This window comes from Notechis scutatus, chromosome 3 (assembly GCF_049901735.1).
Source record: "Notechis scutatus isolate UNSWTSFEM ecotype Mainland chromosome 3, rNotScu1.2, whole genome shotgun sequence".
Lineage (NCBI taxonomy): Eukaryota > Metazoa > Chordata > Lepidosauria > Squamata > Elapidae > Notechis > Notechis scutatus.
This window is the reverse complement of record NC_142011.1, coordinates 132,939,878-132,951,814: the sequence shown is the minus strand read 5'-3', so window position 1 is coordinate 132,951,814 and position 11,937 is coordinate 132,939,878. Positions and strand designations below refer to the sequence as shown.

Below are 11,937 nucleotides of genomic sequence, written 5' to 3'. Positions count from 1 at the left end.
ACCCACACCAATCATGGACACGAATTGATATGGTGTGGATGAATGGTGAGCTAGCAAATGAATTAAAAGAGATTGAAATTTTACCTAACGAATGGGCAGATCATAATCCAATTCAGATAGTGTGGAAAGGTAGGAAAAAGCCAAGGAAAAGGTGGATGCTAAATACACAGCTAATTAAAGAGAAAGAGTTTATGAATAGACTTAAGGAGGAATTAGACTACTTTTTAAAAGAAAATAATAATGAGGTAACTACGAAGCAAAATATTTGGGACACAATGAAGGCAGTAATAAGTGGCACAACAATATCATATACTGCCAGGAGAAATAAAGAAAAATGTGCCCAACAAAATAAATTAAAACAAAGAATTAGACAATTAGAAACGCAGTTACAAAATACTCCAAAGGATTGTAGATTGCAAAACCAGATGATAGTAACTAAACACAAATTAAACCTAATTGAACAGGAAGGAATGGTTACAAAGTTGAATATAGCTAGACAGATATTCTTTGAACAGGCTAATAAACCAGGAAGTTGGTTGTCCTATAAACTCAAAAAAGAAAAAACAGAAAAGATTAATTTACCAATTAATAGATGAAAATGGGGATGCCCAACAGGGAATAGAACAGAAAAAAGAAATTGCATGTAAATATTTTGAAGACCTTTATAAAAAGGAGGAGGAAAACGAGGATGTGATAAGAAACTATTTGGGTGAAACAAAAGACAAAGTATTTGGGGATGAGATGAAAGAAATGCTAATTAGAGATATTACGTATGAGGTCTGAACTGAAAACAGCAATAGAAAACCAAAAGAACAACAAAACTCTGGGACCTGATGGGATTCCAGGGGAACTCTACAAGGTAATAGAAGAACAAATAGGACCCCTCATGGTAGAAGTATATAACAAGGTTTTACTTGCAGCTAAAATGCCGGATTCATGGAAGGAGAAACTGATTTCGTTGATTCCGAAAGAAGACTCAGATCCACGACTCATACAAAACTATAGACCAATTTCTTTGTTAAATACTGATTACAAACTATTTACTACAATTATAGCAAATAGACTAAAACAAATCCTGAATGAATATATACATAAAGATCAAAACAGATTTCTTCCCAATAGACAAATTAGGAACAATTTAACAATAGTGTTAAATGTTTTAGAATACTACAAAGCCCATCCGGAAAAACAAATAGCCCTTGTATTCTTGGATGCACAGAAGGCCTTTGACAACTTAAATTGGCAATTTCTAATTCAACAAATCTACAATATGAATTTAGGCACTAAATTTGAAAACATCATGACTACAATTTATGACTCACAAAAGGCAAATATTATAATTAACTGAGAGTATACATGCTCAATAAAAATAGAAAAAGGAGTTAGGCAGGGATGTCCATTATCTCCCCTGCTCTTCATATTATCTTTGGAAACACTGCTCAAACAAATTAGACAGAACCCAGGAATAAAGGGGTTAAGAATTAAGAAAGAAGAATGTAAACTGCAGTCATTTGCGGATGATATGGTCTTTTTCATAGAGGATCCAATTGAAACAGGTTGAAACTGTTGAAAGAGCTAGATCAATTTGGGAAAGTTGCAGGACAGGGGAATTAACAGGGGAAAAATGAAAAAATAACTGAAAACCTAACAGAAAAATAGAAATTAGAATTGGAAAAGGCAATGGGACTAAAAGTGGTAAAAAAAATTAAATACCTAGGAATCTGGCTGACAGATCATTGTAAAATTCTAATGGAAAATAATTATAGCAAATTACTATAACAGGTTAAAAAAGACTTAGAGTTATGGGTTAAATTGCAAATCTCCCTATTAGGGAGGATTACTACAATTAAAATGACCATTCTCCCTAAATTTATTTTTTTGTTCCAGACAATACCAATAAAAATACATAAAAACTACTTTGTGGAATTTAATAGGATAATCGCAAAATTTATTTGGCAAGGGAAAAAACTGAGGATAAATTTAAAAGCAATGCAAGATATGAACAGCAGAGGGGTATGGCACTCCCAAATTAGGAATTATACCAAAGCGCAGCCTCTTTACTAAGGCTGAAAGAGTGGGTAAACTTGTCAAATAAAAATATACTATTCCTAGGAGGCCATGACTTACAGAGGGGGTGGCATGCATTTTTATGGGACACGGGAAAAAAACAAACAGAATTACTTCCACAGACATATAATTAGAGACTCTTTACTGGCTAACTGGAATAAAATAAAGAAAAAACATTATCTAAAGATCCCAATTTGGATCTCAATGATGGAGGTGATGATACATCCAAATAATTTGGATCTTAACAAGATGATAAAATACAAAGACCTTCTGGATGCACAAGGAACTTTAAAACCATGGCAAGATGTCCAAGAACAAGGGCTACGAGTAGACTGGTGGGTTTACCTGCAAATTCAAAATAGATACAGATAGGATAAGAAAAGTTTGGGAATTTACAGTAAGCTACAACAATTAGATAAAATCTCACTAGGTCAGATAAAAAAAAATATAACCAAATTTTATAACCATTTATTAGAGATAGAATTAGAGGAGGAAGTATGTCAAAGGCAATATGATAGCTTGGAGTAGAAATATTGGATGTAGTATTACATTATGAGAATGGGAAAAGGTCTGGATCAGGAATAATAAAATCACAAAATCAGCAACATATAAAGAAAATGCCTATAAAATGTTTTATAGATGGCATCTCTCTCCTTCGAAAATAGCGAAGATGTCTCCTAACATGAATCCGAATTGCTGGAAATGTAAAAAGAAACACGGAACATTCTTTCATATGTGGTGGTCCCGCACTGAAGCCCAAAGATATTGGCACAGAATCAAAAAATGGTTGGAGGAAAGAACGGTGGAGCAAACTGTATTAAAACCAGAATTCTTCCTATTAGGGATATTTAATAGACAATTCCCTAAAAAAGCCAAATATATAATATTGCACATACTTACTGAAGCTAGACTAGCCTTTGCACAGTGTTGGAAACAAGCTGACATCCCAACAGAGGAAATGATTATTCAGAAATTAGCAACCTGTGCAGAGATGGATAAATTGACCCTAGCACTTAAGGATAAAGAATCATCAGAATATTACAAAAGCTGGGAATGTTGGTATGACTGGATAGAACAAAGATATAAAATATATTGGTAAATATTGTTAAACTGTAAAGGAGGTAGTAATTACATATTCACATTAAGACTTACTTGTAAATATGACACCAGTAATGATAACAAATAAGGAACCACAAACTGTTGATAGCGGAATTGATTGCTTTTATTTGTTTATTTTTTGTGGTTTTTTCCATTTTTTTTCTATGTTGTGTATGTGTTTGTTCGTTATTTTAGTTATATATTCAATAAAGTTTGTTTTTTTAAAAAAATGTTCTGAGATTTCAGAAGTCAAACTGATAAGCAGCTGCCACCTAACACTCCATACTTGACAATTGTCAGTAAGGAAGACAAAAAATGTCTGGATAGCAGATGTGGCAGTACCCAGAAACAGCAGAGGAGAGGAGAAATCACAAAATATAAAGACCTGCAAATAGAAGTTGAACGACCGACCGTGGCAAAAGAAAGCAAAGATAGCATAAAGAGTAATAAGAGCTTTGGGTACAATTCCAAAACAACTGGAGCACCATTTGAACACCATTGGCATTGACAATTTCTGGTGCCTCCTTTTTTTAAAAAAAATCATGGTGGCAAGGGGGCAAGCAAATTTCCTCTTCAATCTTAATATACTGATTGCAGAGGGCAATGTAACTATGTAAGATAATGGGTATGTACCCAGTTGACATTAAATCACAATAAAAGGGACCAATGTAATAATTAAAAAACATCTCCCATGCAGCTAATTTACACACTGCGTACATTGAAACTCTTCGATTGAGGTTTCTATCTACTAATGGGTAGTCCTTGTCAAAGCCCTCCTGCGTATGCCCTCCTCCTTCATTCACTTGCAAATCACTGGGTGTTTGGTACAGCCAAGCCCCCCCCCTTTCCCTCCCAACGTCCACATTCCTTCACACCTTCCGCCCCTGTTCCCCAAAGACTCAGATTCAGCACTGGTTACTCCTTCACCAGTAGCAAGAGCTCTTAGTCCAGGAAGGATGGTGCTTTTTTAAGCAGAGGTTCTGAAACCGAAATCAATCAGACCGAGGGGGGGTCTACAGCTTCAGTTTGCTACTTGCTGAAGTTAAAAGTGATGCAGAAGGAGGGAGGGAGGGAGAAGGAAAGCGAGAAGGAAAGAGAGCGAGAGCGGGGGAGGAAGGTCGGGGTAGACACAGCGTTGGAGCTAAGATCGACAGGCAGATGAGGAACTAAAGCAACCTTGAACAGTGTTAGCTGGAAGTAAAGCTTCAGCCGCTTTCACCAGCAAGAAGGAGGTGAGTGATTTCTCTCGGTTCGTCTTAGATTCTCGAACAACAGGCTTTATTTGAATTTTACACGCTGTATTTTTTGACTATTGTGTTTTAGTCTCCCTCTCTCTCTCTCTCTCTCCCGCCCCTCTCTCTCATTTTTGCGGCGGGATGGGAGGATGCATGAAGACAGAAATAAAGGCGTGCGCCGAGAAATGGGTAGTCAGCGACAAGAGCATTTTTGAAACTTGAACTCCGATTTAAAGTGTTTCCTTGCGCACTTGCATGCAAATGCACACAGGAAGGACATGCATGGAATCCATTGGACAGTTTGCCAACAGGAATGGAACTGGATTCTACGTAGCTGTTGACAAAGCTGTTTCAGCCAAGCGGGGGCTTTAAAGTTCTGCTTAATTCATAGGCTTCGTTTCTTGCATTCAACATTCCTATAGAGATATTACTTGATATGCATGAGGAGCAAGCTATAAATGAATAAGTCTTAATAAATTAATAATAAATAGTAAGCCTATATTATTTTAATTAGCCAAAGGGATAAAAGATATATCTAGTATTTTCTGTAAAATAAAATAAAAAAGTTGAAGCATTAATCTGTAAGGACCATGGTTACTTTCAAGGAGCAAAAAAATTGGTTGATGCTGATTCTGATTTTACAAAGCATTTATTAGTTTGACTTGCATTGCTGACAGAGAGCAAGCTTCCAAATATCTCAGAACTCCGCTTAGGCATTATTTTTGGTTCACAGTTAGGGATGTATGAATTAAATGCACAGTTGGCAAATTTGAGAGTGGAATAGCTAGGCAAACTTCTTTGCCAACTCATAACCTCATTCTGGATTGGCAGTTCTGGTCAACAAAGCCACTGAAAGGAAATAGGAATTCAGGAAGAATATCCTAATCAAGATATTTCTTTTCATGCATCTAACTCATCTGAAAGGGTAATTCACTGTCAGTTCTCTCACCAGCAATTTCCGTTTGTTTGATATTGTTTTCCACCTACATTTTCAGTTATGTATGCCAAGAATTCCATAATGGCTTCACAGAACATCCAGATCCTCGACTCTGAAATGATGAATGTGAACTGTAAAGGAAATCAATATTCCTCTGCAATTGTATGGGCTGTCTGGGTACTAAACCCATTCATCCTGTGCCAGGTAGACTTAAATAATGGCTCCAAATAGAAATGGATAAGGACCTTGGAAGGAGGTAATTTACATTTGTGTTTACCATGTTAGAACTATAAGGGGATCATCTGGGAGTCGATAAAGTTGAAAGAGAATAGAGGGCTGGATTTTTACCCCAAAATATAGCCATCCTAGTTATCTTTTGCTCAGAGCCCCAGAAAGGGAAAACCAGTTTAATTTATGCTGATTTTTTTTTGCACCCCTACTTGTGATTCCATTGATGTTTGAGAATTTCAGGAGATTTAAGAAGATACTTTTGCTTTTGATGTCAGTAGCATTGTTCAATCTATAAGTTTTAACTTCCTAGCCCAAGGAAGGCTTTCAATCTTACATTAAGAAACAACAGCATAAGTCAGATATGCATTTGATTTTGTTTTATGTGCATACTGTAGTACTTTCAGTAAAAGTACATTCTCATCCGCATGTAGATAGTCATGTGCTTTTGAGTGAACAATCCATCAAATTTGAGAATGATGATTTCCTCACTATGATGAGAATTTGATTTATGTGTGTGTGTGTGTGTGTGGGGGGGGGGGGGGGTTCATAACACCTGAGCAGCAGTTGGTTTTTTATACACATCATTTTCTGAAGATCATTGTGATCCCCTACTGAGTTCCATCAGGATAGTGTACATTTCCTCCTAAAGAATTTCCTGACATTCTGTAACAATACCCAAGCTAGTGAAACACCAGTTCCTAAAAATGGGCATATTGACAGTAAAAGAAAAACGTGATTTGGGAATGGAACTAAATAATCTATTGGCAAGCAATACTACCAGTATTTATTAGAAATAGTGCAAACTTTTATACCACAAACAGGTAGGTAGCAATTACTGTCCCTGTCCTATTGTTTCTTTCTTTTTATTCATATCCATTTCATGTATTCATAACCATGCTTATACTTATACCTGTTATCTAATACTTGCTTGACAAATAAAATAAATAAATAAATAAATAAATAAATAAATAAATAAATAAATGGTAGATGGTCCTACAAACAACATCAAATCAGTTTGAAGTAGAATAACTTCCAAATAAAGCAGACCATGTTGGTATTTAAAGCAGTACATTATGTAAAAATGGCTTAATTTGGGATGTTTGCTGGTTTCTTCTATTATGGAATAAAAAAAAATCTGGGTTTGCAGAGACAAAACAAGTTTAGAAGAGCCAATAGAGAGCTTTGTTCTTTGGATAAGAGATGCAGCATTGGTAGCAAAATAAAACCAAGATAAAATCCGAGAGTTTCCCCCCACCCCTTTCTGTATTTAATCTATTATTTTTGAAGCAGAACATTTGTTTATTTCTTAAATAGTTTTATTATAGATAAGTAATAAAAAAAAATTACAGGCTTGCAGATGCCTTGTCAGGTTAACTTAAATTTCAAAAAGGTTGTTAACATGTTTAATTGATTATTCCGGGAATTGAGGAGGTAGAAATTCTGCAGTAAATTAGATCAACTTGAGAGAGAAAGGAAGGAGGAAAGGATTCTAACAAAATCTGGCACTGAGTTGATGAGCACCGATCACTCAATCACCTAGAATGTTGGACCTGGCAGGCACTAAGTGAAATCATGTGCTGCCATCTCCTGTGAGCTAGGCTCTTTGATGTCTGAAGTATCCTTGGCAGATGCCTGTCTGAAATCGTCCAAACGGATTTCACAATATCCCTGTTTAGCATATTCTGTTTGAAAGCATTTTACCCATATTTGTAGGATCATTGAGAGTACTGTATATCTACACGATGCCACACTGCGATGACTTGTGTCAAAACAAGGATGTATTCTTTGAAGGAGACTGTATAGTAATATGTGGGCAGTCTACTCAGTTGCATGTAACTAATTTGAAGTTACAGATCCAAACACTTATTCCAGAATTGATGCTGGACATCAGCAAATAAAATTGACCATCATTAACCAACACCATATCTTTTGATTATTGAAGTTTACTGGCTGATAGCCTGTGGAAACTTTAAGTGCTTTTTATGGTAGCAATTAATTATTAGCAATTTGTTGCTAATAATTGTGAAGTGTGTAATTATCATAAAACTTGCTATGACTCCTTTATATGGGTCGTTATGGAAAAAAGGATAGTTTATAGAATATGTATGAACTTATAATAAATGTAATAATCATTTGTAAGAATTGTTTGAATTTTTAAAATGAAAGGAAATTAGGATTATTTCACAGGATGAATCTTTTCTTGTATATTCTTGAAGCATCTCTATTGAGTTTTTCTACATTGATTTTGAACTCAAGTTTGGAAAGTCCATAACTACAACCTAGTAAATCACATTTAGGGTAGTGTTGTGCCCAGCTTGATAGTTGTGACTCAGAAGATCATAATCCCATAAAATTGGATTAAATAAGCAAACAATGGTTCAGTTACTAATGCATAAGTATGTCAGAAAAAAAAATGCTACAAGCTTACATTGGGATTTTCTAGCTCATTAGCTCAAACTGACAGACAGACAGAAATTTTATTTTTATCCTTGACCATTTAATAGTTACATCTGGTATATGTAATACTTCTTATTCCATATTAACTTTTTTTCTAACACTATCAGCTTTTTGAGACTGTGAATACTTTACCATAAAATGAATTTACATTTTTTTCTGCTTCATGAGGCTGTTGGGTATGAACGTGGTAAATAGTGTAGCACAAAGTTTCCTGTGAATATTATACATAATATGAAATCATTCTTTCTGTATGAAATAGTGACTTGTGAGGAAGCATGCACAAAATCGCAGATATACTCTCTTATAAGGCATTCCACTGCCAAATTTAGGGTTACCAAATTTCAGCTACAGAAATCCATTCAACAAAAATGGCTGCAAAAATGACACATATGACTTTAACCTTCTGCTTCTCTCTAGTGGTTGCCTGGATATTTGCAGTCCAGATCTTACCAAATGTCACAACTGGATGAATTAGAGGTCTGTTTTTAGGAATTTTTTAAAATGACATCAGAAGTCCTTGGCTATACAATTATTCCAGTTTCCTTCTCTCTTTTTTCTACAATAATGTAAAATTTGTAAACTCTCATCAGAAATATAAACTTGCATAGGTAAAGACATTTACAATAGTCAAGTTTATTAGAACCATCCCAGAGTGTGACATTAGAAAATTGGAGATAACAGAAAACTAAAATCCAATAAGCATAAGGGCATGAAATAATAAGAACCTGACATTTATGAAATGGGCATGGCAGAGGAAGGACTACGACTGACATTATTTTCAATCAGTCAATAGGTGTTTGATTTTCCTCCTCCTCCTCCTCCTCCTCCTCTTCCTCTTCTCTCTCTCTCTCTCTCTTTCTCTCTCCCTCCGCCCCCTCCCCCGAAGTTGTATGGCTTAGAGCAGCTGTCTTTAGTAAATGCTGTCTAGAGATCCACAAATACTTGGATATGACTAATGACATTTGAGTGGGGACAGAGAACATTTTGCATTCCCTGAAAAGGTTTATGGAGAAGCTAGTATTAAAAAACTAAAGCCCATATTGCTACTAAAGGGCAACCTAAAAGCAAGCCAAGGGAAATGAATCACAAATCTGGACCATCAAAATTCTTGGCATCATCAGTATTTTATTAAAAAAACAAAAAAAAAGTAAAGGTTTTTTCCCCCCTAAGCTGTTTTTCCTCCCAGCTATTTCCCAATAAAATTGGGTCATTTTTGGATAGCAATTTTGTACAAGTTTAAAGAAGTTTAATGCTCCTTCCTCAACAAACCCTGACAAATATGTATTAGTTTGGGTTCCTTATCGAACTTACATATCACTTAGATCAAGCCTATGATCAAAGCATTTCCAATATTGATCACCCCTTAAAATATTGTCAGTGTTCATGTAACAATTCATGCTACATAGTTCATTTTAATTTTTGCAACTTTTCCCAATAAACATTGCTTTGTGATCACCTGTGTGAGAAAATAAAGGGGAATATATCAAGCTTTATATACCACCATATTTTGCAATCTCAGTTCTTTCTAAATACAGCCATTTCAGAAACTCAGCTTTCTCAGATTTACTCTTATTTCTGAACATATAATCTCCCCCAAAAAACAAAAATCCATGTCTTTTATGTGAATTTCTAAGCAGAGAATAATGGCAATGTACTCTACTCATTGTTATTCACTTGAGAGCATTAGTACTGTTAGAAACAGTCTAACTTCTTATCAAGAATTGCCTTGGGATTGGGCTGGAAAGCCACTGTCCTGAAGAAAACACTAACCTGGATATTCAGTTAAATCAATCCATTCTAGAATTCTAGATAGAAAGGCTGAAGTTTTTGTTACACTGCAAATCCCAAGCCAAGGTTTGGCAAGCCCCAACAGAGACTATTGTAAATGATCTATGACTACAGATAGAGGGGCCTAAGATCTGAATTGTAATTTGCTTTTTGACTGAAACCTATATTTTTTTTTTAAATGCAGATGTACACACTATTGTATTTCTAACCAACAAAGATTGAATGTTTGATATTTGGAAGAAGTAGTGTCAAATGAATCTGTTTGCAGATTCTTTCCCACATTTACTGGGGGGGGGGGGGGGGTTAAAGGGGGGGGGGGGTGGGGGGGGGGGGGGGGGGGGGGGAAGGGAAATTTTTTTTTTAATTTATTTTTTTTTTTTTTTTTTTTTGAAAATAAAAGAAGGGGGAGGGGGAGGGGGAGACAAAATACACCTCCCCCCCAAAAATCCTTTTTTATTTACATTTATTTAAGATTCAAAAAAAAAAAAAAAATTAATAATACACAACAAACATCTGTCCTTCCTTCCTTCCTTCCTTCCTTCCTTCCTTCCTTCCTGCCTTCCCTCTCAAAGATTCCATATGTGAATTTTTCTAATGTATCTATATTTTTAAAATGCCTTTTTTAAAATGTCAATTTTTTAGTCTCTGTATTTTGATGCCCACTTTTTAAATAGAGACTTCTATACAAATATATTTGCTAAGTTTAGATAAAAATATTAACTGAACACATTTCTATCTTTGTATATGTTTTATTGGCTTAAACACAACATTTCCTTTGAGTATTACTGATTCGGGATGGTTATCCCTGTTGCCCGTGAACTGATAGTTTGTCTTGACGTTCCCGTAGTATTTGTTACTCAGAAAGTAGTTTTCCCCAAAGTTTAAATCCTTTTATGAATTTGCCTTTTTTTCAGTACAAATAATTTATGCTAAATACTTCCGGAAAGCAGATCTTAGATTTAAGAAAATAAGGTGTGCATTTGGCCAACATTCTAAAGAAAAATACTTTTTATGTGTTCAAAAATATATACTAATTTTGAATCTTTAATTTATTCCCACTAACATAGTATGTAACAACTAAAAGGGAACTCAATTGCTTCATTACATAACAGGGAAATAAATTTATGACCTTGACTTTGGGAAGGGATACAGTCAGAGGTGGTATTCAGCAGGTTCTGACTGGTTCTGGAGAACTGGTAGTGGAAATTTCGGAGAACCGGCAAATACCACCTCTGACTGGAGATTTTACAGTATCCTTCCCCTGCCATGCCCACAAAGCCACACCTACAGAACCGGTAGTAAAAATTTTTGAATCCCACCACTGGATACAGTGATCAGTCCAAAGTATACCACTGTACTCTTCCTTATTTCCAGTGGTATTTGGGTGGGGGAAATTTAATATTAAGAGTAGAAGCTGGAAGAAATTGTCTTTATTTATAAAGAAGTCATAAAAATAGTAAAAACAGATTTGAGCCAGCAAACTAAATTATTTGAAGATGAGTAGAAAAAGTGGTATAACAAATGGAGTCAAGGATACTTTAACTCAAATCTATTTACCTTTTTCTATCTATAACTACTTATTACAAATAAACTACTTGAACAAGCCACTAATAGAAAGGAGGCTGAGTAGGAGGCTGCATATGCTGTCAAGAATACAAGGAGCAAGGAGAGGAATGAAACTTATCTTTGTCAACTCTCTTCTTTCTGTGATCTCGAGGAATTGCCTTGGTATCAAAGAACAGGAAGGTAGCTGCCAATCATTTCGAGCCTCGTTCAAGAGATAATGAAAGTAGTGAATAGGGAGGAGGTAGGGCATTGTGTGTTTAATATTGCCAGGTTAGATGTGTCTGGAATAGTGGATAAGACAGACCAATTTTAAATCTCTGCAGAACCAGTGAAGTTTCATGAATATATTTATAATATGTATAACATTAATAACCCATCTGCCAGGCTGAAAAGATAACCTTGCCTTGTAGGGACACTGTTGTCTGTAACCTAGGCTGCCCGACCTGTGGCTAGCCTTGTTACTATGCTACACCCCCCCTCCCCCTGAATATATACATACACATACACATACACACACACACACACACACACAATCAAATATACAGAAGCCTGATGATG

General features: G+C 35.5%; 1 protein-coding gene across 2 annotated transcripts in view; it reads left to right on the top strand.

The window, feature by feature from the left end:
* The first annotated feature begins 4,064 nt into the window (after positions 1-4,064).
* Positions 4,065-11,937, top strand: part of CDH9 (cadherin 9) — a 165,200-nt gene continuing 157,327 nt past the window's right edge. For both annotated transcript variants that reach the window (XM_087961178.1, XM_026675384.2), the window contains exon 1: positions 4,065-4,397. The gene's annotated coding sequence lies outside the window, so the exon portion shown is untranslated. The remainder of the gene's footprint in view (positions 4,398-11,937) is intronic.